Raw genomic sequence first — 25,422 nt, 5'->3', positions numbered from 1 at the left:
TTTTCATCAGAACGCCCCTTACCTGTCACGTTTATAAATACATTTTACATTTCTTAACTGCTTACTTGCTGGCCCGGTGTCCTTACTAAGTTCTTACTGGGAATACATGGGGTGGGATGTCATTAGTTGCCAGCTTGAAGCTTCCTATGTTTGTAGAAAATAATGTGATATCGAAATGCATTAAATGGCCATAAACTTATTTCAGCGTTTATACAGATGAAGACTGCACGAGTCAATCATTCTGGCCTCACCGAAAACTAGGTAATCTTAGTACAGTGTGTGTGCTGTTGAAAAGTAACTTGTTTGCCATAAAATGATTGCATTACCTTCATAGATAACATTTTTAAAGTAAAAGAAAGTGAAACCACCCGTTGTTTGTTAAACATCTCAATTGTTGAACTACTGCCCATTTCAGGTTTCAAACAGGTGGGCATACTTTTAGAATCCCATTCCAGATTCCCGCCTTCTCGCGTAATACGCCAATCAGAAACGTCCTGGGAAAATTATGCATATCTGCTGTCCTGCCCACTCTTCCAACCAGACGTCTCGCTCGGTTACCATAGTATACATTCACTCCGGGAAATCCATAAAGGAGTTAGGAGGGTAGTTTACCTGTTTGTGTAAAAAGGAAAATAAAGTTAGTTTTTTTTTTTTTGCATGGTGTACCAAGCAGGAATGTGTTTAAGTGTGATAGACGGTGTTCTCAGCTGATAACGAAACAGGGGTCTTGCAGAGATGGTGACCACAGAGAATGTTCCCTGAGCCTTGTTGCTTTAAGAAATCTCTGCATGTATGTTGGGGGTACACGGGGAAAGTATTTTAAAGCAAGTAGAACTCCACTAGCAAGATAAATAGCATCAGAATTTGTTTGACAAGTGGAAACGTTGCTATGAGAATGTCTGACTGCACCAAGGCTAGTTTGGTGAGTTTTCTCTCTCACTTTTTTTGGCTGTGGCTTGCTTTGGCCTCTAGGCAACCAGAGACTCCTAACATATTTCGTGGTTTTGCGTGGTGTGTTGCTGGGAGAAAGGCTTACAAGTTGTTATGCCTGCATAGCAGGGGTGGTTCTGCAATTTTGTTGAGCGTTTTATGCACGTCTAGCATAAAGTGCTGATGTAAATTTAATCAAGACATCAGGATAATTCCTAAAAATTGTAACTTCTACAAGTCTTCTGAAATTTTAGTACGAAAGAGTTGCCTTTTGTTTGTAAATTCTGTGAGTACTACAAATATATGTTATTCATTACAACTGGAAACAATTGTGTTTTATGGATAAAGATAAATAAACAAAAACCGTTTAAAGTGTGATTCGCTTAGGGAAGGATCTGAAGGAGTTTTGAAGTGGAGGTTTGATAATCTCAGCTTGTTTCGCATGCTGTCAGTCTTTGTTGTGTTAGGAGACACTTCCTCATTTCTTAAAGTGTATGCACAAAGTTTTTTGTGGGGGAGTATATCTTATTTTACAATATATTGAGAAAAGTCTGAATTTAACCCCCCCCCCCCCCCCCACACACACACACGCATCAAGGATACTATGGATACAAGGCTGCACAGGACACTTGGCCCATCCCATTCTTTCATTGCTTTATAACTTGTCATGCCTGAAAGTCATAGGACACTAAAAACCTATTCCCTAAATTACATTACTACTTTTTACTTTTTTATTTAAATTCCTTTATCTTTCTTGAATGTACTTCTTTTGCAGAAAGAGTGTATTTGGGTTCTGTAAGGAAAAGTGACGTCCTCCATAGCTGTTAATAACATGGAATGAGCCTTTCCTCTTCTCTGCTAAAAGCTTAGACTCCACTTGGATAGTTATTGCTTTGTTTTCCATAAAACTGTGATTGTGTTATAAAATACATATAGTACTAGCTGGGTGCTTCCCTGGTGTGCAGAGTAGCATCAGCTTCCTGAATATAATGCTTCCTGTTTATTTGTTCATTCATTTATAGAGTTATTCAGATTTCAACTGCAGACCTCTCAACTGTACCTATTTTAGAGGTATTTTCAGGCTTGGTATACGTCACATGACATACATATTTTTGGATACATGTTCCTATTTTCAGGCTTGATGTGCCCTTTCACGCAGTTTTCTTAAATTCACCCTTTTATTACATATGAATTATGAAGCTGTTTAGTATTCTTTATGAACATCTTGGCGGCACTAATGATAATTAAAAAACAAGACACGAAATTTACATCCATACAAAAAAAAAAAAACGTCACTTTGTAAAGTTGATGTTTGCAATGACACCTATTAAAGTCTGCAGATTTCATATTACATTTGATAATATTCTTATTTTATATCATTTTTGTCACTCTCTCATTTTTTTAACTTGTATTTGTGAGTTTCATCGGATTATCCTACTGGAATTGGGAAGAGTAATGTACTATTTGGTTTTCACATTTTGTGAGAATTAGAGCTAGTTTTTTCTGGATTTTCCTAATTTCAAGACTCTTATTTTCAATGCCTGTAATTTAACAGTTATGAGTTGTGGTTCTGCTTAAAGGTAGCCATTAAAATATGAACAGTGTTTTTCCACAGTTTGTGTACTGAAATCAGAGAGCTATATTTTTTGTTAAAGCATACCTCTCAACTTTACAGATTTTTTGCAGGATGTTCAGATTTTTGCCTCGTATCTTTGGTCTGTTTTTTTTTTCTGGCAAATTACTGGCAAATCATTAATGACTGAAGTTAGAAAATGACAGAAAATTGTTTCAGACTTTATACCCTTCCGAAAATTTGTGCTAAAACTTTCTGAGTTTGTAAGAGAAATATTTAAATAATGTCCATATTTTTGGGCCTTTGTCCAACTTTTATTTGTGCATTTGTCCAGATTTCTTGCTCTAACAGGTTGAGAGGTATGGTTACATGTTGTAACATTCTTGGTAGTGCGAGTCCAAGTGATCCATTGTCTTTGTCTTTAGCTTTTCTAGATGAATTGATTGGTTGCTTGTATGTATTCTACATTCTGTTAAACTGATCTGTTTAGCAGTACTGGCTTATTCTGTTCAGTTTTGTGCTGCTGTTATTTCTGAATGCCTTCCTTAAGTCAGAAGTTAGTGCCTTTTTTGTGTTTGTAGTTTTCATGTTGCTACGTCTGAAAGTCTGGCTATTTCTCCTTCTGATTCTTGTAGAACAAGTCTTGTGTACCTTCTACTGTATTAATATTAGATCACTGATGAAGTATCTAGGTGTAGCTATTTAAGGCCTTGGCTGCCCAGAAGCTCTCCGCATCTCGAGAGAATAGGGTAATTAGCTGTTCTGAAGTTTGCCAAGTTCAGGAGACCCATGTTTGATTTCACAGTCAATGTCTGCATAGTATGCTGTTGTTTGCAAGCTACATGACCTTCTCATTACTCTCACCTCTCGATCAAGAGTAACTATTACTCGTATCTCAGTATACAGCAGCATTCATTCCTGTGCACGTTTTACTTTAGTTTGTGAGCATCACCTTTTTTTCTCCTTTTTCTAATGTTGCAGACAGAGCTCCTTTTAATCAGACTTAAAGTTAGATTAGTAGTCCTTTTTGTTTGTTTTTTAGTTCTCTGTCATGTACATTGCATATTAAGTAAATGTGGAAGATCTGCCAGATTCAGTACTTCACGTGTTTCAGAATGCCTGGAATAAATACTCATATTAGTAATTTTAGTATAATGGCAGTGAGCTTCTAGGGACACTGTTCATTTCATTGTATGTATTTATAGAATAGTCTGCTCATATGCTCCCCATCAGTTTCTTTGTTCTAGTCTCCAAGGAGTAGAGAACCCTTTTTGCTGGAGGTGTGATTTGTAAGTACCTACACTTGACCTAATACAGGAAGAACGTGTAAACTGGTAAATATATTAAATGGTGGAGTAGGTGAGAGTTGCACGAGTATAGATGCTTAGAAAAATAACATCCCAGTTACTTGAATGGTCATTAGTAATGTAAAATGATTGATTTACAAAGTAATGGTCATACTGGTTTTAACAAGCCTTAGAAGTGAAATGTAGTGCTGTCTTTTCATTTTAGGCTAATTGCAGCATTGTCACTTTTACATTAGAAACTGTCAGTGGTGGTAGTGGAGCTGAGATTCAGGTCACACTAGGCATTGACTCCCTCACCATAAGCGGTGGTAATGGGGATGAGATTCAGGTGATAGTGAACACTGACTCCTTCACCATGAACTAAAACGGATGATAAAGCAATGATCAAATTGCCCAGGTTTCAGGCCCGTCCTTCGTTGCAGTCAACGTGTAAATATATTTGATACCGATAAATGTGTAACATTGTATGGGTGCAAAATGCATGTGCAGTTATTAATACAGTCTTAAGTATACTGAATGGGCAAGAAAGGGATATATTTTAGAGGCTGTGAAAGTTGTTAAGGCTATGTCGATATTTACATGGTGCATATAGTTGGCATGGTAAGGTAGAGAGCTAGAATGAAATGTTGAAAGATGGTGTTCTCTATAGATGCACATAATGTGATGTTGCATTGACAATGACTATGCTTAGTGAAGTATGCTTTGAAATGATGTCTGAATTTACCTTAGGCGGAGAGATGGCAGTATGCATATTAACTCTTGCCAGAAAATATCTGTCCCATTTGTCACAAATCTTGTTTTGAACAGCAGTATACCAAATGGCTCTGTTAGAGTTTGTTAAATGCTCATTATATGAAATTATGACTGCTGAATGGTATAGGCTTGGTGGTTGTGGGTTTAAACCCTTAACTTGTTTGGATAAGTAACTGTCTTTTTTTTTTTTTTTTTCTCACAAATTTGTAATTAAAAATTAGAGGTTTACATTCATTGTGAAAGCACATGCATTACTTCAGTAGTTTATCAAGAGACTGTGTATTGAGATGAGGCTTTTTGTTTAATTTATGTTTCTCTGATCTGAATTGTACTATTAAATTGTCCATGATAGGAAACTTGAGAGCTACGTCTTGTACTTTTGACGAATTTTATTTTCAGCTAGCTTTAAAAGAGTAAGAAGCTTTATGTTCTTCACACAGCCGTTATTGAAAAAAAGTAGGAAAATTTGCCATAGAGCCATAAAACGAATTTCAGAGTATGGATGTAACCTTGAGTGCACTTACCTGAAAAACGGCCATTGGGGCTAACCTTATTAAAAAAACATAAATTAATAAATTCTTATAAATTTTCACAAATTATAATAAAGCTAATATAGTGCCATATTATATAGTAAAAAAAAAAGTTCATAGTGGCATTGAAACAACTTGCAGCATCCTAGCACTTAATAGATTGTGTGATGCATGTGTGCATAAATACTTCAGTGCTCATGCCTCCTTATAACTAAACCCCTATATTAATTCTTGGTGTAGGGTACCTTCTGTGTGTCCATATAATTTTGTGCTGGTCCTTTTTTGTTTCCTCCCATGTTCTAAAAACATACTTTCAACTTGATTGGTAACCGTACATTGTCTCTCTATGTCCACAAGTGTCTGGTTACATGGTTGGTAACCAGATAATCTTAAAATAATCCTCAGCTGACGAAAAGTAAGTGACTGAAGTGACAGTTTTATAAATTACATTTTCAAGTCTGATGCCTATGATCAATAATGTTGCAGCAAACAAGACCTCCCCCACCTTGGTCTTGCTGTGTGAGGCTGTACCTCTGCACTCCATTTGTGACCTTGCAGTTGTGTATAAATGGACTGCTTTGGAAAAATTCAGGTTTCTTTGTTTGGCATGCTCATTTTTGGTCAAGTAGTAGTCTGTTAGATGTTATGTACCTGTTCACATATCACGTATTCAGTCACGCTTGCATGGATAATTTTGGAAAATGCAATCTACAGGTTTGCAAAATGCTTAAATGAGTGTCCTAATTATATTGTATATTCTGTGTAGTAGTTTGTTAGCTGTGCATGTGCACAAGTATGAGAGTCCTTAATTATGTCCACAAATCCATGATTAGTAGCCATTTAATGTGATTCAGGATTGTGACAAACTATACCCTAGCCTAGAAAAGAAAGGAAGTAAGGCAGGATGTACTCTGGATATGATGTCAATTTACCAGAGGTGAACAATGTCACAGACTCTCATCTAAGGGTCATTTTGTTAGTGTGGCTAGTTAACCTGATGGCATATCTCTATAGGATGTGTGAAACAAAAGCAACTAATGAAAAGCCATGCTGATAGCAGAATGTTACTTTTAGTCTGCTCAAAATGTAATTGTTACTAGTTTAAAAAAAAAAAATCTGGGTCATTGAAGGGGTTAAGGGGACTCTTTTTGCTCCAAGATGCTTAGTGCTACAACTGCTTCTTTGCTCCAGGGTAGGCAGTTCAACCTGACTTTGAAAAACCAGGACTAGAGTTCTTATGTACTTTCTTTTCTTCTGGGGCTTTTTTGCAGGCACTCAAGTTTCCCCCTCAAATAAACATTTTGCTCAGTTTGACTGATGTAAAATTGTCCCTAACTTTGTATTGTAGAGCTTTTTCTACAAGGGTCTTCCCTGTAAAATAACATGGGCATCACATGTCTGATTCCTTTGATATAATAGGTTCATAAGTGTGTACTAGGCTAATGGCCCTAGTGCCTTTACAAGCCTAGCCCATAGGATTACCCTGGCATCATGCCACCCAACCTTGGTTCCCAATGTCTTTGTCAAGGAGAGCCACTGGAGTGATCCCTGGGGTGAATTTTCTATTTGCCATCCACTCATCAAGATTTCTCTTGAAGAGGGCCAGTGAGGCGCTCCACTTGACATGTATGGGAAGTCTATTCTATATAGGTAGATAAGAATAGTGTCACTGGTACAGTCTGAAGCCACAGCTAACAAAACGGCAACATAAAGTGGATACTAAACAGCAGTTTGTAAATTTAAAAATGTATCTTTATCTCCACACATGAGAACCACAAGAAGCAAGTAATAGCTTAAATGGGACTGTCTATAGTGGTGTAAAATGTACAGCAACCCATATTGATAAAAGCCTCTGTATCAAGCACACACCGTTAATACTTTTTGCTCTACAAGATATTTAAGTTGCCAGCACACCAGAGTAACAAGGGCAGAAATCACCCAATTAAGTTGCCAATGAACCAGGTTGTGAGTACAAGTCCTACATACTGATGAGGTGGGGGGTTGGGGATGGACTGTATGGGCAAGTTGAGCTATTTTTTTTTCTGGGGTGTGCAGAACTTATGTGCAGCAGAGCTGCCCTCTAATAGAGAGTGGAGAAGCAGCACAGTGTAGTGAAAGAATGGAGAGTTATCACATAAGGTTCATGGTTTGGATATGTCAGTTGCTAAGGAACACAGCACATGGAATCAGCCATGGGGGTGGGGTGCAAATTATAGCACATGTAAAAGAAAAAAAAATGTACTCCCTCTTTTACATGAAGCATCCAGTCCTGCCACCACTGACTGTTGGCTTCTGCACTGGAGTGTATAAGGAGCAAACTTTAGGCAGGGTAAGCTTCGGAAAGACTCGTAAATCTGATCCTTGTTGGACGAAGATAGACATGTTTAATCTACAAATTTGCATTTTATTTTTGTTACTTCAAAAAAGATGGATTTGCTCTTTGTAGAGCAATGGTAATAAACTCACCGTTTTTATTTTTCTGTGTTTTTAGCTGGATTACGTTTTGACTACTAAACATTAACTTTTCTTTTTGTTCTCTACATAATTTTTTTGGATACTGCTACCCATTGTTCCACACCAGGTCTTCCAGCTGCTTCCATCTCCTCAAACTTGCTCCATAAACTGCTGGGGCCATTAGTGTCTTAAGGGCATTCTGGTGTTCTAAACCATCAACATCTATTGATCTTTTTATGTCCTACCCCTCTATGGAATGTCCTTAGTTATGTTCAAAGGCGGGCGTGAAATGGGGCTGTTGCAACAGATCACCCAGCCTTTGCAGCAGCTTAGCTGTGTCCATGACTCCTACCTAGTGATATCCACAGCCTCCTCCAGAGACAGGTACAGGAGAATACCATGCCACCACCCTGCTAAGGGATGGTCATATCCTTACCACTTGCCAATCCATCAATCACATGAGCTGCTAACTGAACCTGGTTACCTGGACTGGTTTTATCCCTTTATGCCACCGGTACAGCATGGACTACTAAACAATAACTTGAAAAACTACTTACAGAGTTATCAAAGTGTACTTCATCTATTCATGGTTTCCTGTTTAATTGCTTTTCAGTTGTGAACAAAGACCTGCACTGCAATTAAATATCTTGCTCAGAGTTGCATGGCTTATTGTTGGAAACTGTGGTACTCAAACCAAGGCCTTTGCTTTATACTTCAACCTGCTGTATTATGCTATTGTATAAGGAAAATACTGCTGTAATTATAAGGTAGGTGATACTCAATGTTGAACATGTTTTATATGTTACAGGTACCTGTGACCCGATATAAAAAAGCAACAGTATAGGAGTGCTTATAAATAGTGCTGGTCGAAAGAGGGCTGTCCCCTCTGCAGTACTCCCTTCTTCCCGTACCTCTTTCCATCTGTTCTGTGCTGTTATGACTTTAATACACAGCTGCATTCCACTATCTAGTCAGGTAGTACGTTCCAGAACACTGCCAGTCATTAAGTGAAATATTACTTGGGATGTGTGCCCCGAGTCTTTCTGCATCCACTTACCATGTGTAATACATTTTTCCTTCTTTAACAGTTGTACCCTTCCATTCTGAGCTCTTTAGACTTGAAATGTCAGTAGTGTGTGCCCTCCACTACATTTAGGTTCTGCATACCCTTTACCTTCAGCCTGTTATCTCTGGCTGTCCCACCGTCATTGTGCCCTTTCTGTGAGCTGTTGGTGTGTGATCCATTCATCCTGTAGTATTAAAGATATTGCCTAAGTGTACTGCATCATGCCCCATCATGAATCTGTGTGCCTGTAGTCAGCTGTTGGGGTGCTAGAGACCCAACGCATAAGGAGAACTAGTCTGCCTGTGGATAACGGTTCATAGGTGCATAAAAGTGAGTGTGCTGTATGCTGATCCTTGCAGTGCAATACAGTCTGTGTAGAAATGTATACAGATCACTAATCCATAACAGAGCAACCATAAAAAGAAGTAAATAAAACATTTAGGCTTTATTTCTGATGGTTGAGGTGTGCAGTACTAGGTATAAGTCTTAGGAATAAGTAATTGGTTACAGCGACTCATCCACTGCAAAGCCAGGTGGCCCAAAGGATTAAATGCCTAAGGGATTTGCTGGACATAATCAGTAACACCGTAAGAAAGCATTGACCTCTAGTAATGTGCAATTTATCTAGAAGCATATTCATCCTGTCCGCTTGCTGGTCACATATGGCATGTTTTGTAGTAAGTGTTTAGATGGTATGTATAGTTTTGCAATTATCTCATTTACTTCAACTAAATAAGTTGCCCAAATGTAAGATGTCACCTTGCCTGACAGATGCTCAGATTGATATGCTTATCATGACCTCTGTCAGAATGTATTACTTTTTCTTTTTATTATTTTTTTTTTGTTGAAATATCCATCATCTAAAGACAAAATAAGGAAGTCTGTGGAAAGGAAATGAATGAATATGGGAGCTACATTAAAGCTTATTTCAAGATTTATTTTATATTGCATCAAAAAATGCTGGTTTCAAAGCCTAGCACATCAAAAATTCCTCCTTTATTTGTTACAGCTGATTGTAAACAATGACCCAAAACAAACCATGCACCGTGTCTGAGGCAGTAAGTAAATGTATCTACCTATTATTTTTATCAGCTCTGCACATCTGGAGTATATTATTGTATTTATAATTTAATACAGTAAAGCTTTCAGAGTTGGATATTTGTAAAGAGGAAAACATTGGTTATGCCATTCTGATGTGATATGACACTTTTTGTATCTTTCATTGAGTATGCCTAATTGTCGACTCAAGTTATTGCAATGCTATTATTTTTTTTTTATGTTTAGTATAAATGCATGCAGATTTAAGAGGTATTCCCATGGAGACTTGAGTACCTCAGGCATCCTTTTACTATTGTATTTGTCGCGGGTCTTAACATAGTTATTTCAGCTTGAATTTCAAAATAAATCTCTGGACTTCAGACTTGTCTGACAAGAAAGAGCTACTAGTGTGTTTTAGAAAGTACTAGATAACTGATCTTAAACACAATAGCATCTGTAGCTATAGGTGCTGTGTTGCAACTGTTCACTTGCTTGCTACTTGAGAAATTAACTCCTTTATTAGTTCCCCTAGATACTGTGTTTACTAACACATTGTCGTAATTGTGTGTTTACTTTAATAATAAACTAGCTCACAAGTCAGTAAGCGTTCTTAGCAATATTTTGAAGGGTAGATTTGTCATTTAACTTTTCAGAAAAATGTTGGATTTTTTTTTAACTTTGAACTGCTTTTTCGGAGGAATCCGTGGTGAAGTAAGCAGCTGTGACTTCAGGACAGGTCATTTAAAAAAGGCTTGTTTCTGCCAATGCGGAAGAGTTGACTGAAAGCTTGTTTCACAGAATTTGAGAACTTAGTATTAAAGAAACTGAAATTATACTTGCAGCAAACATAGAAGCATTTTCTTTGCTTTACAGAAATTAACCACCACAGATGCTTACTATAGGACTTTAGTATCAGAGTAGCAGGGGTTATGTATCTTTTTTGTACTCCCTTGAAGACTGATCAAGGTGCCAAGAGTGAGATGAAATAGTTTTATGCTTTTATAACCTCTCTCATTTTTCAAGATAATCTGTCATGCCAAAAAATCCTATTTTAATGATGCAAAGTAGATTTTAGGTCACTTGATTGTACATTTGTTTTTATTACCAGATTTATGCATATGTAATTGATTTGAGCAGGGTTGGGTCTTGAACAGTTTGCCGGCCAGACATAGGTCATACCATAACAATCTGTATGAGACAGAGAGGAGAGACAGAGCTTTTAGATGCCATGAGTTTCTTAGGAAGCTCATACCAAAAATTTTTTTTTTAGCAAGGAATCACTTTTCTTTTTCTATTAATTTTAAGCTGACTTGCGTGGTTGGATAGGTTCACACTGAATAGCACATTTTATCCTAGTGTGGGCTCATTTTTTCTAGTGTGGTTCTAGTGATGGACAAATGGAGGGGAATGAAGAACTCTCTGGACTGCAAGGAGGTGCCCTCAATTATCAGTTAGGTAAGGTAGAACACTTTCTAAACAATAGAAAATATGTGATGTTCAAAAAAGAAGTTAGCTACAATGGTTTCTAGGTCTCTAATGACAAGTGCAAGTTTTAAGGTAGGTGTCATTTGTAATGGTGCATGTGTGCACAAGTGTGTATCTCTGAAAGTTCTATTTTCCAAAGTGTACAGTGCTAATCCTTTTTTTTTCCTCGTTCAGCTTTGGACTGTGATCCTGGTACTGTAACTGAGAAGTCCTCTTGGAGGATCTCTCTTTAGAGGAATTGCTTATTACTCCAAAAATGCATGGCAGATATAAGTGGTTTCAAAACAGAGCCCTCTGATATACAGCTGGTGATAAGTCTTTTACCTGGCTTTATGCCATTCGCTGTAATAGTGTGCTTGTCAATGACCTTATTGACAGTACAATGAGTTGTATAGGCATTTATATTAAGTTTGACCGATTTGCAAGTGATATCAGAGTAGGGTATCGTGTTGTAAGCTTCATCTGAATAAAGGTAAGCTGGGTGCATGTAGTAAATATCCTCTAGTGGTTCACTGACTGTTTTAAAGAAATCAACCAACATAGGTAGACATGCTCTACCTTTTAAAAATCTATATTAATTTAGGTCTAGGGTTGTAGGTTCTGCAGGCCCCTATTTGTGAAGTCCATGATAATGCATTGTATCACCTATGGTGCTGATAGTTGCTATGGTCTCTGCTGGGGCCTGTCTTTTGTGTACAGGGACTACTACAGCTGTTTTCCAGGCTTCTGGAGCATATCCAGTTTGGTGCTGTTTGGATAGTTTTAAAAGGGATGTTGGGTGCCAGGATCTGCCACATAACTCATGCACTCAAGTCACTCCACAACAAGTACAAATATGACTCTGTCATTGTCCATGTTGGAGTGAATGACTTGAGATGTACCTCCCTGGACTACATGAAAAGAGACCTGGCAGAGCTCTTGGATCATGTGGCCCAGGCAGGTATGACTCTAGCCCCGAGTAGTATCCTGCCTTCACCCAGAATTATACCACAGTATAAGGACAAAATGATTGACTTCAGCAATTGCTAAGCTTCTGGTGTCATTCAAAGGGGATCCAGTATGCGTCTGCCTGGGACGTACATGATCGACAGACCACGATGCTTTGCCAGAGATGGTCTGCACCTGTTGGCCCTTGGATTCAGGTTACTGGCTAAGGCTCTTGCCAACCCTATAGTGCCTTTTTTTAGGCAAAGTTCAAAGGACAAAACCACCACCGTAATTGGTACAAGCATGCAAAATCTGAAGGTAATGCTACTCAATCAATGCTAGAAGTCTAAACCTCAAAATGCACTCTCTCGAGGCACTCCTAAAAATGGAGAACATCGATATATGTGCAGTAACTGAGACCTGGTTCAAGGCTCCAGAGGGCGCCCCTGCAATATCGGGCTACAACTCTTACCACCCTTTTCGGCCACCAAACCAGGATCTAAACACTAAAGGTGGAGGAGTGTCCATATTCACACCACCAGGTTAGTTGCCTAACACAATGCGTCTTAAATTCTCCAGGTGCAACTAACACTAGGTAAGCCTGCAATCCAAACTGTAGCTTGCTACAGATCCCCCACCATGCCCCAAGATTCTGACTACACCTTTCTAAACATACTAAAAAATGTTAATATACAACCAAACACCCTAATACTGGGTGATTTCAACTACCCTGACATTAACTGGGAAAACTACTAGTGTACCAACACCTTTGCCCAACGGTTCTTGGAATTCATAAATTCCAATGCCCTGGATCAACTAATCCATAGTCTCACCATGGGCTCCAATATCCTAGACCTGGTCATTACCAACATGGGAAATCGATTCTCCACACCTGTGGTCACCCCCTTATTGGTCAGGTCAGACCATAAGCTAATCACCCTTAACATCCACCCCCCCCAGTAAGGAAACCTCCATAAAAAACTTCTCCAAAGTCAACTTCATGCTACTCAAGTCAGAAGTTACAAACCTCATGACGCCCATGCAGACTGGAACTGAAAGTTCAACTGCTGAGTACTAAGGCACTGTACGAGCACATCCACTCATGCATAAATCATGCCATCCCAAACGGAACCAAGATGCTGTCCTCCAAAAAAGGAAGCCAATCTGGTGGTCCCCTGCCATAAACAAACTTTACAACAAAAGGAAGAAACTGTTGCAGAAAAGAGGAAAATCCCAGGATGCACAAAACTCCCTTACCAGCCTCAGTAAGAAGCTGAGATCCCTCATAAAATCCTTCAAAGCTAGTTACAAAAATAAAATTGCCAAAGATTCCAAAGACAGCCACAAGGCATTCTATAATGTCAAGAATCTAAATGGCAATGCTCAGATCTGCTCTGAGCTACAACAGAATGTCATTAAATACTGATCCCAAGGATATCGCCAATATCCTGGCAGATCGATTCAGTGCCAACTTCACTCCCCTCTCACCCCCTAAATGGCCCATCTAAATACTGGAAGATTGCCAAATTCCAGTAATAATTGCCACACAAGTAAAAAATGTACTCTCCAAAGCTAAGAGTACAGCATCCATGGGACCAGATTACATCCCAGGCTGTGTACTACATGAACTACAAAATGAACTGGCACCTCACCTAAGTGTCTTGTTTAATCATATCCTCACCTCTGGCTTCATGCCCATTGAGTGGCGCACAGCTACAGTTATCCCACTCCACAAGGGGGGATCCACCTTGGATCCCGGGAACTACTGCCTCATCAGTCTGACAAGCCTGATCTGCAAGGCCATGGAACTTATAAACAAAGACATTGGCAACCTTCAAACACTGGACCTCACCCAGTTTGGGTTTGTGAAGGGCCAGTGTTGTCTCCTTAACCTGATTGACTTCAGAGATGTGGACGAGGGTAAGGCAGTCCACACAGCCTATCTAGACCTCACCAAGGCCTTTGACACCATCCCTCACTCTGGAATCCTAGGTAAACTTACTAAGCTGGGCATTATAGGTTGCCAACTGGCTTACTGATAGAACCCACACTGTAAAAGTAGCCAACTCCAAATCCAGCTCTAGACAAGTGGAGTACCTCGGGGTTCAGTCCTGGGACCTCTCTTGTTTGGCATCTACTTCTCTGAAGTACAAGCCAACACTAAGGGACTCTGACTAACAAAGTTTGCAGATGACTGCAAACTGGGAGCCATTATTGAATCCCCAAATTATATGGATACTCTACAAAAGGGCCTTACAGAAACAGATGCTTGGTGCCATGGGCTCAAGCTCAATGCCAAGAAATGTATAGTTATCCCCTTTGGGGAAAAAACATGTATCTGTGAATTACCACATAGGTGGCAGTACACTAAACACCAAAAGTTTGATAAGAGACTTAGGACACAGGTGGACAGTGGTCTCACCTTCAATAACCACATCACCACAACAGTCAGGAAATCCTATGTGGCACCCCTCATCACTAAGGGCTTTTCATCCAGAAAAAAAGGGGGTCATTGTCCCACTGTATTCGGCTTTCATTAGACCCATTATAGAATACAACACCCCATTTGGTATGTACCTCTCAAGACATCTGCAACAACTGGAAAGGCCGCAGAAATACCTCCTTAAAAGAATCGCAGGCCTAAAGCACATGCCCTATGCTGACCGCCTTAAACTCCAGCTATACTCTGTCACATACCATTTACTCAGAGGCGATCTCTGCTTAACATATAAGGCCATGTCAAACCCAGAGCTGTTGGACATGCTACACTTAAAAAAATCCCAATCCCTCAGAGCTACATCCAGGGATCTAAACCTTGTCATCCCAATTAACAAAATATGCTGGAGGGATAGGTTTCTGACCCAGAGACTTCCCAGACTCTGGAATAGACTGCTCATACATGTCAAGCAGAGTGCTTCCTTGGCCTTCTTCAAAAGGACCTTGATGATTAGATGGGAGAAAGGAAATTCACCCCGGGGATCACGTCAGTCACCCTGCTAGACAGGGGTCCAGGGAAGTAAATAGTGTGGGAAGAAATAGTCAGGGAATTGTGATGGCTAGGCTTGTATAGGCCCTAGGGCCAATAGCCTAGTACCAACCTATGATGTCTGATGGAGAATATTTTTTTCCTCCTCAGTAGCTGACCATCAGTTGCTACCAACTCCTTTCCTCATTTACCGGGTGTACCAGACCCACCTTAGCCTTCCCTGGGCTCAACACAACCTTAGTCTGGGGCCAGTAAGATAGTTAAGATGCTGGTCCCATTCCCTTTTTGTAGTCTTGACAGCTCTGTGATTGTTGCCCAAATGTCCATCTTTGCAAATGATTGGTTCAACTCTCATGCAGCATGGAACTCGCCAGGCCCATATGCTGTATATTGTGCTGAGTCTTTGGGCTGTGTCCCTTTCTGCCCCCAGGATGGATGAGCTAGCATAGACTAGTCACTCCCTTTCTCACCTGTGGGCCCTCAAGTACCCATGCCGCTAATTGAACACTAGTCATCAGTAGTGCAATAAGGGCTTTATTCCTCTGCACCATGGGGCTACTTGATAGGGGATATTGTATACTGACTGGCCAGGAGGTAGCCTACCATGATTTGTGAATCCATAGAACTGTTTTTCTGGTCTTGGGGGAGTGATTTTGGTATCTGTTTTTAAAGGTAATTCTGAAAGGAGCATGTATTACATTGTATTGGGATGCTTGGAAGCACTGGAGAAGGGTAAAGTTGAAACTGAATTCATCAGCAAGGAATTGTCTATATTCTCGGGGTTTGAATGAGTGGTGCCATTAAAGACAGGCACGGTGCATTGCAGGATATTATTTTGAAAACGTTGATTTTAACATACTGTGTTTTTGATTTCTTTAAGGCTGGAGCTCTTCCTTTTTATTGTATAGTACTATATTCTATAGTACACTTCCTCCAGAGGGCTTTTTTGCAAAACGTGGCATTATTTTTGTGGCTAATAATAGTAACATGAGCATCTTGTCAGGCATTGTGATGGGTCTTTAAGCTTTGGGTATATGTTTTAGTATTTGCTGTAGGCTGATTTGGTTAGAAATTTTAAGTCTTGAGCCTTATCAAGCATTCATCAAAGGCTAGGAGATTGGCTTTGAAGTTTGTCAAGATGGATGGGTTGGTTGTTGACCAGTACTGGGATTGTATGATGAATAAAACTGTATGGTGATCTGGTTTGACCACTGAGACTATGATGGTGAAAGCTACGCAAGAAGCTGCATATTGCTTTTGTTGCATAGTAAGTTGCATTCATGAACTCTCTGCCACTGTCTTATTTTTATGTGAAGCAAAATTACAAAAGTTTCTTTGTTGCTTCTAAATTCAGATGCATGCTCAGCATTGTGGATCAGGGTAGTGAACTGAATTATGTTTAGCTGTGGTGATATTTAGGTTTATCTACTTTTGGTTTTAGAATGCAGCTTTAGTGTAAATTAGTCAGCCTTTTAGAAGCTGCTGCATTTATGCTGTCATTGGGCTGCTTTATTTGTAGTAATTGGTTGTTTTTATTCTGATATCATCCAGGAGTTTCTTTCCTTTGTATCTGTTTTGTTCTTACAGCCATAGTAGTGTTGCTGAAGTATTTGCAAGGTGGTTTCATAGTCAGGCTAGTATGTTACACAAAATTGTCTATAAATGATTTCTACAGATGCCTGTTGCCATCCTGCTGGGATACTTTGTGTCCTTTTTATATACTGAAAAAAGTAGTGACACAGCAGTGATCTCTAAATAAATATTGAGGTCTCAAGTGGTTGATAACTGCATCTGCTAGAACAATCTGTATAACTCCAATTCAGTGTTGCATGATTTATAATTCTTGAGTTTGTGCTGTTAGGCACTATAAGTAACTGAAGATATTCTCTTAGTCTTGTTGGATAATGCCTTATTAGGCTCCCACTGCTGGTTAAAATCCCCCCTTAATGTATCATTTGTTAGAGTGCACGTGTGAAAGCTTATCAGAGATGCCCTTTGTTTAGATCAGAGGGGACTGGTTGAAGATGGTTAATAACATACTCAACATTTGTGGCATTAATTTAGTCAGAGTCCTTTGAACACAGTCATTTCTATTCATGATCAAAATTATTTGAATAATAAGTACACAGCCAGTGTTGCTGACAATAGTAAGTACCTGTCATACCGTGTTCCCCGTTTCTGAATTTGGATTACATTGAAAATCTGTGATTTCCATGTCTGTTGTGCGCAGATTAATGAAAGCTGTAAAACTGGCACACTAGTTTCTTTTTTTTTTTTAAACAAATTTATTGTTTTAACATATAAGAGAAATATCATAACAATTTTATACAAATAATTAAAAATAGGTATTATTATAATATTCAACAAAACAACTAAAGTATTTACAAAGACATCCACTACAATCAGATCAATTAATTAAACTAAAATACTGTGCTATTGAAATTAGAATTTTTTTAACAAATTTTGTAAATTATCCCATACAATAAAATGTGATGTTTTTCTAGTTGTTCTCATTCTAATTGTGCTTATTTCCATATGACACATTATATTCATAACATTTTTAAATTCATTGAACGAAGGAGGTGTATCTGAAATCCAATTTCTAGTTATTATTTTCCTAGCCACTGCTAGGATAGACCATAACAAGGGAAGCTTAATCTTTACAGGTGTGTTGAATAATTAATTTCTACATTACATCTCTTACATAGATTATCTTTATTATTAATTTTATTCATCATCAGACAATGGAAGATGTAGTTCTATAAGCAGATTCCAATATATATTGTTTATCTTGTTGAGTTGGCTTGGCACACTAGTTTCTGATGCTAACAGTGATTAATCTTGGTAGTAACTGCCTTTATGATACTGAAGAAGATTGTTTAGCCTTAAAATGTAGTGTTATAGTTGCTCTAGGCAAATAATGGCTACTTTATGCTAGAGATGAGCAGCTTTATAAAACTTTTAATAAAACACAAACTAAATACTCTTGAAATGAGAGCATGGTAATTTATAATATACTCTAGGAAGTAGAATATTGATTCCACACATAATGCACATGTCTATTAGAAATGTTGTAGCAGACTTTAAAAGATTTCAGCATCTTATGAATTACTGTTTCTGCATGGTGTTTTAAGGTTAGATTTGGGTCAAACTATACACTGAAATATGGATTGAAAGAAACATGCTTGATGGAGGAACCACGTCTGGCCTTTCATAAGGATCCATTATCTCTTACAAATAACCTACATTTACCCCCCAGCCAAAAAATGGTTTCATAGTTGTATTTGAACCAATCCATCCATCTTTCTATTTTACTTCAGCGAGTAGAATCCATGGCATAAAGAGCCCTTCACACCCTGTGTGTATTGTCCACCCATGTTTAATGACAGTGTTTTGAGTTCCTTCAAGGATACAGGGTTTGTAGTGGCTGAGCAAACCCTCTCCAGTGCCTTCCTAACTGTAATTTGCCTTTGCCAAGCTGACCACTCATTGGGAGATGTGCCATCAAACTTCACTCCACTGGGGAAGGCTACTGCCATTGCTTGAATCGTAAGAATATCTTCATTGCTGACTTCTCTCCCATGGCCATCGGCTTCAGAGTTTCAGTGCAGTTACAGCACTCCCTATATTCCAGGTTTTAGCATCTATAATCCCTTCAGGCCCCTAGGTAACTGTGGGAAGAGATCTGTGTTTGTCAGAAACACCATAACTTCACATCATTGCCTACAACCATAACGTAAAGACCCAAATCACCTATAAAAATCCAGCTGTTTACTGCCAGCTACAGATTCCCACCCATGTCCCCCAGAGATCATGGAAATAATGCTGTTAAGATTATGTTAAGACTGAGATGTTAAATATCGAACCAAATACCTTCTTGTTAGGAGACTTAAATTTCCCAGGCATTGACTGGCACTATTAAACCTCAAAACATGGATATGGTCAGTGTTTCCTAGACTTCAGTGTTAATGCACTGGAGCAAATTGCAAAACTGCCTACTGGAGGCTCTAATTTCCTTGACCTGGTCTTTTCCAACCTAGGTTCTGTGTGTATCCCACCACCTTTATTGTCTTATCCCTGGTTAAATCTGACCAAAAATCAAGTTAGCGTCTCTAAGAGCACATTCAAGGTGGCTGCAAAAACTGATCAACAAATTAACTTGGACGAATATGCAGAAACAGTGATGGTATATATTTGCAAATGTGTAGATGATGTGACGGCTAACAAAAATATCATAAGAGCCAATCAGAAACATTGGCTAGCAGGCAAAGTATGAGCTTCTGAGGGAGTGAAATGAGGCATTCAAAATGAATGACAAGGAAGCTTTCAGGGTGGCTAGGGCAAATCTGAAGAGAGGGGTAAAGGTAGCAAAGAGGGCCTATGTAAGGAAGGTCCAGAGCCGCTTCACCGATGCAAGGAACTCCAGGAGCATGTTGCAGGGCATAAAAGCCATTGGAGAATATAAACCACTATCATCTAAATGTGCGGACAGCACAGTATTCCTGGATAGGCTTAACATCTTCTACAGCAGACTCGAGGAGAGGAATTACTCAAAGGTGGTGAAACTTTCAACAAGTCCAGAGGATGAAGTGCTCAGTCTAACCATGGGTGCAGTGAGGAAAATCTTGTGGCAGGTGAACACTAGCAAGGCTGCTGGACAAGACAACATCCTGGGAACGGTGTTAAAGGACTGTGCTGAACAACTAAGCACTGTACTCGTGGACATTTTTAACACCTCCCTTGTCCAAACAAAAGTATCCAAATGCTTCAAAAATGCAAACCTGGTACCACTGCTAAAGAAAGCAACTCCTTCAAGCCTGAATGATTTCAGACCAGTAGCCCTCATGTCCACTGTTATGAAAGGTTTTGAAAACTGGTCAAAAAAATGGCTGTCCTGTCAGCAAAACTACCAGCTGCAGTCTACCTACTACAGTTCATATATAGTACCAATCACTCCATGGCTGATGCCATCTTGGTTGTACTACATGTCACAATGGCACACCTGGAGAATGGATGCTGTTTATTGATTTTTAGTTCAGCATTCAGTTATCCCACAACAGATAATCCAAAATCCTGTCCATCTAGGCATCTGTAACCACATGTGCAACTGGATACTGACTTTTTGTGGTATTTCGATCAAAAAGTCTTGTGTGGACAAGAATTTTCCAAGAAATCTCACAATTAGCACAGCAGTATCCCAGGGATGTGAGAGTCCCGACTGTATAGCCAGATTTAATACCAATCACATCATCAAGTTTGCAGATGACACCACAGTCATGGGCTTAGTCAGTAATGAAGATGGAGCATACAGTGAAGAAGAATCTACTGATTTGGTGTGCTAGGTACAACCTTGATCTCAACATCACCAAAACAAAGGAGACCTTAATAGATTTCCGGAGAAACTCCCTCTCCACTCATGATCAATGGAGAGAGGGTGGAAATAATAAGTAGCACAAAATTCTTGGGAGTCCATATTGTGGAGGAATTATCCTGATCTCTAAACACCAGTCACATAGTCAAGAAAACCCACCAATGCCTGCATTTTCTGCGGATGTTAAGGAAAGCTAATCTAGCACCCTCCATCATTATCAACTTCTACAGGGGTGCCATAGAAAACATCCTAATGAGCAACTTCACATTATGGGTGGGGGCTGTTCAGTTACAGATCAAAAAGCCCTACAGGGGGGTGGTGAAGGTAGCTGCGAGAACAGGCTACAACTTCCCAGCAGCACATGGTCTATAAGCGACATGTTGCTAAAACAGGGTCACGAAAATGGCCAGTGATCCTACATACCCTGCCTATGGTTTGTTTTACAAGCTTGTCGTCTGGCAGACAATACCACAGCATGCACTGTAAAACAACTAGGTTCAGGTACAGTTTTTTTACCACAGGAGATTAGGTTCTTTAACTCTGGAAGCTATCTCGGCAATGTTAGTCATTGACGAGGTCTTGTTGGTCAATCCATTATGGTGCAATAGAAATTATGAGATCTCACTCATAGTTATCTGTTTACAATGCCAATCGAGTATTCTAACATATCGGAAAGTAAGTATGCAATAAATGTGCAATAATCAGTCACTCGTCTACTAAAAACTGTAGACAGTCATTTATATGGTAGTATGCAGTCAGATAACTGTTTAACTTACAGTAATGTTTTTATGTATGTTGCATGTGCTATATGTAATTTTTTTTTATTGTTCTCTCAATATTAAGCCTAATGCATGGAATTTCATTTAGGTTACCCCTTGCCCTTGTGGAGCCTAAATGACAAAGTTCACTTTGCCTTTTGACTTTGACTTTATCAGGTCCAGTGGTACCACCTCATTAGCAGATGAAACCATTTTAAGGACTTCTCCAAGCAATTTTACTTCAGCTTGTAGAAGACCTATGAAAAATTCTCAACAGTCCCGTACAAGTGGACCCAAATGAGAGGGATGCTGCATTAATCTCCATTTTTTACCAATATCTAAATAGCTGTGTAGAAATCTACACCTGTCTTGCATATATACAGAAGAACCCTTCCTAAAGACCACAAAGGAACATGCCAGCAAGGAAATGAATACAAACACTAGAGATCTTTCTTAAGTTAAGTCAGGAAATTTGAGCAGTAATTTTTAACAATGCTCTGAGCTCCTCTATAATATCACACATTACAAGTCCAAGGATATAGCAAATATATTAGCAGACAAATTTGGTTCTGACTTAACCCCCACATATCCACACTGTTAAACCCAATGTCCCTGGAAAATTTAGTTTCCCCTGCAATCACCTTGGAACGAGTCTTGGAATGCCTGTCAAAGGCTAAAAATGTTTTTGTAGGACCAGATAACATACTGGGCTGCTTATTCGTCTTTGCCAAGTATGCACTGTCTGGGCATCCACTTAAACTGTCTGATTTCAACCTATCCACAGGGTTTGTCACTGATGACTGGAGAACAGCCACGTTGACTGCTCTACACTAGTATGACTCTGCTACAGACCCAGGTAAGTATAGGCCAGTCAGCCTCAACAGCCCTGTATGCCAAACCATGGAATGTATCTTGGCAGAGTTCATTTTGTAGACAAAGGCAGCTCCGCTGATCTAGACTCCCTCAGTCTGACTTTATGAAAGACCTGTCCCATTTTCTGAACCTAGTAAACTTTGAAAATGTTTAAGGGGCTGTGAAGACAATGGTCATTTTGTAAACACCTGTTATATTGTCCTGGAAAGGCTTTTGACACTGCACACCATGCTAGTATTGTTGAAATGTTGCTCAGAGTTTATCTTTATCCAGTTTGCTGAATTGCAATCTGGATATCCAACAAATCCCAAGTAGTGAAAGTTGCTGGTTTCCTCTCTTAATGTAAAATTGTAACTAGTGGGATACAACAGGGATCAGTGCTGGGCTATCTCTTGTAGTAGTATTTTTCTAAGTGTGGTTGACTAAGTTTGCTGGTGACTGCAAGCTGGGCATTGTTGTTCACTTGATCAGTGATACTAAACTGCTGACAAAAGGGATGGAATATGCACATACTTGGTATACCAAAAATTGTCTCAAATGCCAAATGTAAAACAGTGCAGCTTAGTAGCATTTGGCATAAAGACTGCTCCTGCCTCGTGTTAAAAATGGTGTTTGCCTTCAAACAGTTAGTCATGATACATGAGTACTGATGTGGACAACTGTCTGTCACTTGGTCATCATGTTTTCACTATAGTCACCAAATCCTTCTATATGTCCCAATTTAATTTCCAAGAGAATATTTTCACGATACAAAGATGCCGTCTTACCACTGTGCTCCTCCCTTATCAAACATAAAATATACTGTCCCTCTTTTGACATGTACATGTCCAAGGATGTCCCTTAACTGGAAAGGCCCCAGCAAATTTTAACCCCAAAAACAAAAATCAAATGCCTTAAATCTTTCATCTCACCCAGTAGATTAGCACAACTGTCCTCATGGTCATTAGCCTCTCCAAGATGACCCATGTCTCACTTTTTGAGCCATGAAAAATCCAATCCAGTTTGATGTATTATTTCTTACCAAAACCTGTGGTTCTACAATCACTCATACCCTGGACCTAAATATATACTAACAAATAAACACGACTCTCTGGAGGGATGGTTTCCAAACTCAGTGTATTCCCAGACTATGGAATAGATTACCATTACTGGTCAAGCAAACTACTGCTTTGAATGATTTTTAAGACTAATCTTGATATCCGTGGTGTAAATTTGTCTGCACATCCAATTATCATGGTGCTTAATGTGGGAGGTAAGCACTGTATTAAGTGCCCCACAAGAACTTTTGTAAGTGTGTCTGCTTAAAGCTGGATATGGCTAGGCCTCTTGTGGTCCCAATGATCACTTGCCTAGTATTATGTTCACTGGAAGCATGTTCACTGGAAGCATGAAGATTTTTCTTTTAGAAGCACTTTTTGTTGAGCCTTCCACTGGGGGCCTTGTAATTTTGTTCTAGTAGAATTGACTTCTTTTTAACACAGGAGTTCAATACATTTAAAGTTTATTGCTTTGTGATGGCTACCAAGAAATGTTTTCATTAGCCATAAGGATTTTTGAACTACACACTTTCTGCTTAACTACCTTAATCAGGTGCTCCATAAAAACACGGATTATCTTTTACGACTGCCTTTATTCCATACCTCTCAACCTCTTAGGGCAAGAAATCTGGACAGAGCCATAAATATTGAGGGGATGAAGGGCCAAAAGTAGGGACAATATTTAAATGTTGCTCTTGGAGACTTATAAAGTTCATAGAATAACAGGTTTTGCATTAGCTTGAATATTTTGAAGGGCATGAAGTATGAAATTCAAATGTCTGTCATTATTTTCTGACTTCAGTCCTAAATGATTTGCCAATAATTTGTCAGGAAAACAAAATTTTATGAGGAGTGGTCCAAAAAATATGCAAAAATCTGAACAGTTGAGAGGTATGCTTTAGTGCCAAAAGTTTTGAGAGAGTCTGATTTAAAGCAGTACATTAACTAGCCTCTATTCTTTCTATTAAATCCTAATTCTGTGAAAGACTTCGTCTACTGTGTGCATGCTGACTGCCAGTTGCACTCTGATGCAGACAGAACCAACCCTGCATTAAAAGGCATCCGATATTTGTTTAATTTTCTTTCAAAACATTGGAATACAAAAGTGTACAAAATTACACTTGCTAGATGACTGATTGCATTATGTGTTGGTATCTTTAACCCCATAAGCCTTGAACACAAATGTCTAAAGCTTTTTCAGCTATGGCTTTAGCTACCTCTTTATTTATTTCATTTAATTTCTTTAACTGGGTTATTTTCAGTCATGACTAAGGCAAATGGCAGCAACTAACACATGTATGTACATGAACAAGACTAAATGATATAATTGCACAGTAGTGGACCTTGATACATTGTTAGCTTTTCATTTCACTTACCCTAAGCAAGTATAAATTCATTAATAAATAAGAAAAATATGTAGTATATTACCTGAGAAACAGAGGAAAAAGGAAAGCAGTGATTATGGCAGTTTGCCAGATTTATATTCCCCGTTAAAACAAATATTTACATAGTTTAAAAATGTTATTGGCTGTCATGGAATCACTTCATGAGTCGCAAATGAGTGATGAAAGCTGCTACTAATACTGCCCTGCAAGGATATGCACATACAGAGAGGAGTATATGCAGATGTGATTTAACTGGAATCTCTTGGACAGCTGCACTCGTATCTATCTATGAGGCGAAATTTCAGCACTTTGCAAAATATTTTAAGACTGTCATTAACTTGCAGCAAAGCATTCCAAATGCTGTAGCAGATAAGGCAAATGGAGGTCATTGCAAATGGAAGCTCACAATTTGAGAGACTTGAATGCAATTTCTGATTTAATAAAGAACTTATTTCTAAGCAGAATAATAACTGCATTTCATTAGTTTGACAATGAGGTTTTTGAATAACAAATTAGTTCTAGCCTCCATAATTTTCTGCAAAGTAAAGTTGATAGGGTGACCGTGATACCATTATTTTAGGAATGCAGATCTTTATAACATTTATGTTTCAGCTGCCTGATTTTAACTTTTATGAAGTTTTACAAGTTAGATCCAGAGCTACATCCTTCTTTGGGGTTACCATTATTAAAGGAACGGTCCCTCCCAGTTGGGTTACTTGGGACTCTGTCACTAAGGATTAGCGTTCTGTTCTCAGATTTGAAAGTTATGTACTTATTATAATATAAGATCTGTATGAGTAGATCCATCATCTGTCGTGACACCCATCCACCTTCCCTATCTTGATAAAGAAAATTTATTTTGTCCTGTATTACATTTTCAGAGCAGTTAACCTCAAGTCAGGAAAGGGAGTGGCAGACTTCATTATAAAATAGGACAAAGGCACATAGC

General features: G+C 38.9%; 1 protein-coding gene across 1 annotated transcript in view; it reads left to right on the top strand.

The window, feature by feature from the left end:
- Positions 1-563: 563 nt before the first annotated feature.
- Positions 564-25,422, top strand: part of AKNA (AT-hook transcription factor) — an 865,316-nt gene continuing 840,457 nt past the window's right edge. The window contains exon 1 of the mRNA XM_044058163.1: positions 564-922. The gene's annotated coding sequence lies outside the window, so the exon portion shown is untranslated. The remainder of the gene's footprint in view (positions 923-25,422) is intronic.

This window comes from Protopterus annectens, chromosome 16.part0, assembly GCF_019279795.1.
Source record: "Protopterus annectens isolate FY-2018-M chromosome 16.part0, PAN1.0, whole genome shotgun sequence".
Taxonomy (NCBI): domain Eukaryota; kingdom Metazoa; phylum Chordata; order Ceratodontiformes; family Protopteridae; genus Protopterus; species Protopterus annectens.
Note: the sequence above shows the minus strand (reverse complement) of the source record. Positions and strands in the feature narration are given on the sequence as shown.